Source organism: Marmota marmota, unplaced genomic scaffold (assembly GCF_001458135.2).
Source record: "Marmota marmota marmota unplaced genomic scaffold, marMar, whole genome shotgun sequence".
Classification (NCBI taxonomy): Eukaryota; Metazoa; Chordata; class Mammalia; order Rodentia; family Sciuridae; genus Marmota; species Marmota marmota.
Window position 1 is genome coordinate 27,024,246 of NW_026000241.1, and position 6,257 is coordinate 27,030,502.

Below are 6,257 nucleotides of genomic sequence, written 5' to 3' on the forward strand. Positions count from 1 at the left end.
GCGGCACGGGGCGCGCCTGTCGCGCCGGGCAAAGAAGGCCATGCTCCTAGAAGTCCCCCGCCCGGTCCCCTTGTCACTCATCCCCACCATTCCTTCCTCTTCCGAAACTAGAGGAATGACGCCCAAACTCGAACCTCCGTGCGCCTACAATCGGGTGGGCGNGGGCAAGCGTGGCGGCGGCGGGAGGGAGGGCAGTGGTGGAAGGGTAGGCGGAGGAGGGGGCGACAGTTCCCACCGTCCAGAAGGTGGGGACTGGGTGTCGCAGGAACCTGGACGGGTGCCGGCGGTGAAGCTCAGCGCGCGCGGGCGGATAGGCGTGGGCGGGCGGGGGTGTCATCGCCTCCTGACCTGCCTCCGCGGGGTTTCTGCGCCCGGGGTCTGGGAGGAGGTGCCCTCTCGCGCTCCGCCACCGCGGGGCTGCAGGCAGGGAGCCACGGCGTGGGCAGTGGCGGAGCAGGGTGTCTAGGGGCCCCCTTCATTCGCAGCGGTTGTTCCTCAAACCCCAAGCCCAGTTGTTGACAGGCTCCTTGTGAAATGGAGTTTGGCATCCTCAGCGCCCAACCGAGTGGAAGTTTCCATGATGAGGAAGTTGTGTGACATGGGGGTTCGGAAAAGGTTGGCAGGCACGGGGGAGGGGGGTGCAGTTTAAAGGGACTTGGGTCTCCTGTCCCCCTTTTTTTCTCCTGCCCTGGAACTCCGGGATTTGGAATGGAGAATTGCCCTGAAAGCTGTCGTGCGCTGTTACCAGTGCCTGGCGACTCAACTCTGCTGCTCTCTGCCTCTTTGGGAAATCGGTGGCGATTCTACTAGACTCCCGAGTCGCGCTTCTTTGCTTTGCTGTTCTTGACGCAGCATCTTCCTCTGGGTCATCTCGAGTTGGTTGTGTTACCAGTTGTTCCAGATGTGCATTACCCATCTCTTGGGGAAGGATTCATTTGGGTAGTTTTTATTCCTAGTTAATTTCGTCCTTCTTAGCTGCAGTTGTCATTTTGGAGGAGGATTTCCTGATGACCATTATAGGATTATTATTGGAGCTAATTCTTAAGCCTTCTGATTTGTTTTAAGAAGACTGGGGGTGGGGTGGAATGAGGGTTGTTTTTGTTTTTGTTTTTCAGTTAAAAGCTAAATGTATAATTTTCTCCAAATGGGAAAATTTAAAAGAAGGGTCTGAAGCATAGCAATTCCAAACGTGAGTCAAAGAAAGTGTTTACCTGAGCAGTCAAGTTCAGACTCTTCACCCTCCTCTCTCCACACACGTTTAGAATTTGTGAAGATTCAAACACTATGTCTAACTGGTAAATATACTTGAAATAAATCCTTCTCCTCAGCATATAATTGGTCTTAGGTACTAGTGAGATTCAATTATAAAGACTATTTTAAGTTAAAGAAATGAAGCATTCCAGGTACTGTGCATTCATACGAGAACAGAACAATTTTTATAATGATAAATGTATTAGATAAAGTAAACCTGGTAGGCAGTGTTTTTACATCATTTATCCTTAGTTTGTTATCATTGCAACAAAATATTACATGCACTGTATTGCAAAGGAATAAAAACTGCATTTTAGTGAAAATGTTCCATGATTCATTCTGAATATTCATGATGACGATTCTACTCCCTAATTCATTCTGCTTAATTCTAACTCTGAAAGGAGGCATAAGCTAAGAAACATTAATGAAAAAGGTATTTCAAAAGTATTTTGAACAGTGGATGATTTTAAGACATTTTCATGTCAGTTGGCTAAGTGAGTTAATGGACCCTAATGGCAATTTAGTAGTAAGTGATTTGTTTGGGGTATTTTATATGTAGGGTCTGGTGAGCAACTATTTATTATTTGTGCATGTTAAACAGATGCTGGTAGAATTTTATTTTTAATTAATTTCAAAGGTTTATTATATATTGGAAGTGAAAACATCTGCTAGTAAATAGAGTTTGGCTTTATTTTATGAGTAAAATAAATGATACTGAACATAGCTTACCAAATTCTTTTGGGTTTTTTATGAAGTGATTCCTGTTGGTTCTACAATGCAAAAGCATAATTTCATTGACATTGGGAATATTGTTGTATAAAGTAACTGGCATTACATTTCTCCCATTTTCACTTTTTTGTAGTAAATTCTGTTGTAGAGAAGAACTAAGACAATTTGCTTTTAATCTAGCATCTTGGGGGGGCGGGGGGAGGTGAATTCTTAAAATCCCCTTAAGAACAGGGAAAGCTGAGGATTCCTTTCCTTTCCTAAGGTGTTTCCAGTTGTTTGAAGCATGAGATGTTAGGGGGCCACACATGAGATTGCATGTTTGATTATAAAATAAAATTTTTAGTAAGCTCATCTTTTGATGGAAATCAGAATATAGGTGATTGATTTCTTTATCTCTTTCTCATTCTTTTATAAGGTTCTGTGTCACCTTGGAGCAAAGACAGTCCCTTATTCCTTTTTAAAACGTTCACTTTGTTTGTTTGCATCTTTTTCCTCCTTTCATCTTCTTTGCAATCTGAATTGTTCATTTCATTTGATATTTGTTGATTACCTGTCTACTCTGCCTACAGTATAGAGCCCATAAAAATGGGAGTCTTGACTACTTCATTGACTCTAGATTTCCCAGCATCTAGAAGAACACTTGACACACAGTAGGTGCTGAGTAAATCTTTGTTGAACAAATTAATGGTTGTGCCCAAACATCATGTTCCCCTAATGCCTGACTCAGCATTGCAAATGGGTGCCAGTTGGGCATGCCAAAATTTGTGGCTTGTGTGTGTGCTTGTGCACGCAAATACACACACATACCATGTTTACATGGTTCAATCTTTGCACCTCCTCACCCTCTCTGATAACAGCTGGCCTGCCATTCTGTATAGCAGCAACATTGTAGAGAGTTATTTCTCCAAATTGCTCCAGGCATTTGCCTACCTTCAGCAGTGGTGGAGATTGCCTTTCAAATGTTACCTTGATTCCCTGAAGACATTGACTGTCAACTCCCTGAATTTTAGCAGAATCTTTATGGGTTCCAGGAGCATTGTCAGTACTAAGAGTCAAATTCCAGAGACCAGACATCACTGGGTGATTGCAGCGACTTCTCACTCAGCAGGTCTTGGCAGTGTCTTTGGCCTTGGCAGTCCTAAGAGGACCAAGGGCGTGTGGTGATATAGTTTAGGCTATAAAAATGGTGGCTTGGGAGGGAAAGGGGAATGGGACTGGCAAGTTCCAACACAAGATAGATATACTCCTTGGTAATAGATTTGGAAATAACCTGATGATGACTGTATGTTGTAACTCAAGTCAGCCAACCTCTTCTCTTTCCCCCCGGTTGCACTTTCATACATATATTCTGAACCAGATGATGGTGCAAAATACTGCATTATGTGAGCTTTCAAGTGACCAGAATTTGATAGCCAAGGGGTCATCTTCAGATTAATTATTCATGGAAATTCTTGCCAATTGGGAATAAGAGGAAATTACAATCGATGATTATGGTAATTTGTTTTTGTTTATAGAGAATCGACTTTCAGAAATGTGTCTGAGTAAATGCATAGTAAAAATTCCACAAAATAACAAGACTGTTAAAAATGGGAAGGAAAGATAAACTAAAATCCTAAGTGTTTACTGCTTTATTTACTTTATCTCTGAGCTTTGTAACAGCCAAGTTAATAGGAAAAAAAGAGAGAGAGAAAGAGAGATCTGGAGGGCATACAAGCAAGTTGTTGGTATAGATCAGATAATATGTAGAGAGCTCACCATGGTGCCTGGCAACTAGAATATATTCATATGAAAGATCAAATTATGCCATGGACAGTGCTTCAACTTGGATTCTACAGAAAATGAAGTAAAGTTTATATGGTCATGTGTTTTACCAGTCCTCAAGAGGGAGAAAAAAATTTCAGAAGGCTCAGTGAAGAAAAGTAACCTGATATGAGTTATCTCTGGGGCCCAAGCTCCTGTGATCCAGTGATGGAGATTCTGGCGATGATCCTTAATGCAGAAAACCTAGTGGAATGAATGGCTAACATGTCCATTAAACTAACTTTCTGAGACATGCAGTGTGTCCACCAGGCTTTTCATTAGAGCAATCTGAGAGGACAGAATAGGCAGGTACTTGAAAATGACCCTATAGCCATAAACTTCCCTGATTGGTGGACCTTCTGCTTTGTGCTTTTAGTCTATGTAGTTCTTATCCTTCAGGAAGTCTGTTTCAATTCCTGCCCCCACCTCTAAATTGTGATGAGAGGCTGTGAGTGGGTTTATTCATCCTTGACACTCCAGTGCCTGATAGATAAGGAGCTTGGCACAAGAGCACAGGTAAACTTCTAGTGGAAGAATAGAAGGGAGAGAAGGGGTGGTGCTTCTCATTTTCCTCTGTGTTGGTAAGTGAGTGCCATCTTCTAACTTTTGGTTTTGCCCAAAGTGAATGTTTACTGCCTGGATTGCATCATAGGCCAAATCATGCAACTGTTTTGCTAAGAAGGGCTTGTTCTGGTGTCAAAGCTGGTTGAGCAATGCATGACAAGTTAACTCCTTACTTTATTTACAGTCACTTTGATCCCTTGATTTGATTGCTTATTCCATCTGCAGATATTATGTGCCCACTGTGTGCCTGATCCTGCTAGTCACCTTGAAGTTTGGTGTGCAGCCAGTGACATATGAGACAATGTACAGAGATTAAGACAAAGGGATTCTGAAATGCTCTCCACTGGGATGAAATGGATGTGCCTCTTGGAGTTTCTCATGTGAACCCTTAGCTGAAATAAAGTCATTTTATTTCTGAGGAGCTGATTGCTTTGTGGTTTTCTGTAGCCCAAGGGTATTAGTATGAATTCCAGTGGGATTCACCCAGGATTCTCTTGTACCCAAGTGGTGTAGGAAATAATATGTTAAGCCAGTGCACTTCTGGATTGAGGATGTCCATTCTCCACTTTAAGTTCCCAAACCTGTTTGTCAACTGTGGCACTTAAGAAAGTGGGGATGGGGCAAGGGGAGAGTATCTAAATCACTGAGTCACAAGTAATGTACTTCCATATCCTCCTCTCAGGAATCTGGCCAGGCGACACCTAGATTAGTGATCTACATTCAATATTGATGTTCTTTGGTCCCTACTGTCCTAATTTCAAGGGGCTGTGGAGACTTTCTGTACTGGCAGCTTTTCTTGTGGCAGTACTATTTTTATTGAGTAAGAAACTGAGTTCTGTGAACTCGAGTGTCTTTTTCCAAGCAGCAAGTCAGGAGAGCCTGGAATGAGAAGGCAGGAAGCTTGACTATGCCCGGAGAAGCTTACTGCAGCATTTCCACCAGGACAGTCCCACATCCCACATAAGGGACATAGATGTGCTGGAGAATATTGATCACCTCTTTTTTCCTCAGACCCATTAAGTTTGCAATCTGTGGGTCTACTCTTAACCACCCAGAATACCTGCATGCAAAGCTTTGACAAAAAAAAAAAAAACCCAACCTCGAACTGTCTTCTGGGCTATGCTTATCAAAAATTCAATGATATTTTTGTAGACATGTTCAAAGGACAGAAAAACCAAAACATGAATTCATGATCCAACTTGTCACTGTGAGGAAGATCATGGCCTACATATGGGAGCTCTGGTTTTATCTTCCTGATCTTGATGTTTTATTCTAATTTTTACTTTTCCTAATCCTGCTTTCAAAAATTGCTCAGCACCTATAAGAGTTAGGAAAGGTTTGACGTAAACTAAGTTATGCATTCAAGATTCTAGTTCTGAAAAAGGGCCTCAGGGAATCATGGCTCTCTCTGTGATCAAGGTTTTACAGATTTATCAAAAAAGTTGTGAGTGATGTAAGTTGGGAAAAGCCAAAGCATGGGTGGAGGAAGGTAGATTGACAGCAGGTCTGTCTTTGTTATTTGGGGTCCATTTGGTAGGACTTTGGAGGCTTAGGAGGGCTTGTAATGAGGAGAGTTGAGAAGATAGTCATGTAGTCATGGTTTTAGTGGCATAATGTTTGATCGTGATCTTCAGGAACCACTGAGTATTCTTACCTTGTGACATATGTTGTGTTTTTAATTGATCCTCAAGATGGTTCATGTGCACTTTCTTCTCTTTATTTCTCTGAGTACTCTGTTTTCCTAGGTTTTTAACAATGTCTTCCCAGAACAGGTACTCAAAAAAAAAGAAAAAAAAAGAATGATTGACGATAACATCTGTGATATTTCTGGGCTTGATCATCTTTTTCACATTTCTTTCCCACATGCATGAATGTCTTACCACCTTGCATGTCCATGCATGCAGAATCTGTCT

General features: G+C 42.1%; 1 long non-coding RNA gene across 1 annotated transcript; it reads left to right on the forward strand.

The window, feature by feature from the left end:
* Positions 1-302: 302 nt before the first annotated feature.
* On the forward strand, positions 303-4,765 carry LOC107145547. The gene is made up of 2 exons (XR_007344299.1): positions 303-615; positions 1,116-4,765. It is a non-coding gene; the product is annotated as an uncharacterized LOC107145547 (long non-coding RNA).
* The last annotated feature ends 1,492 nt before the right edge of the window (positions 4,766-6,257 follow it).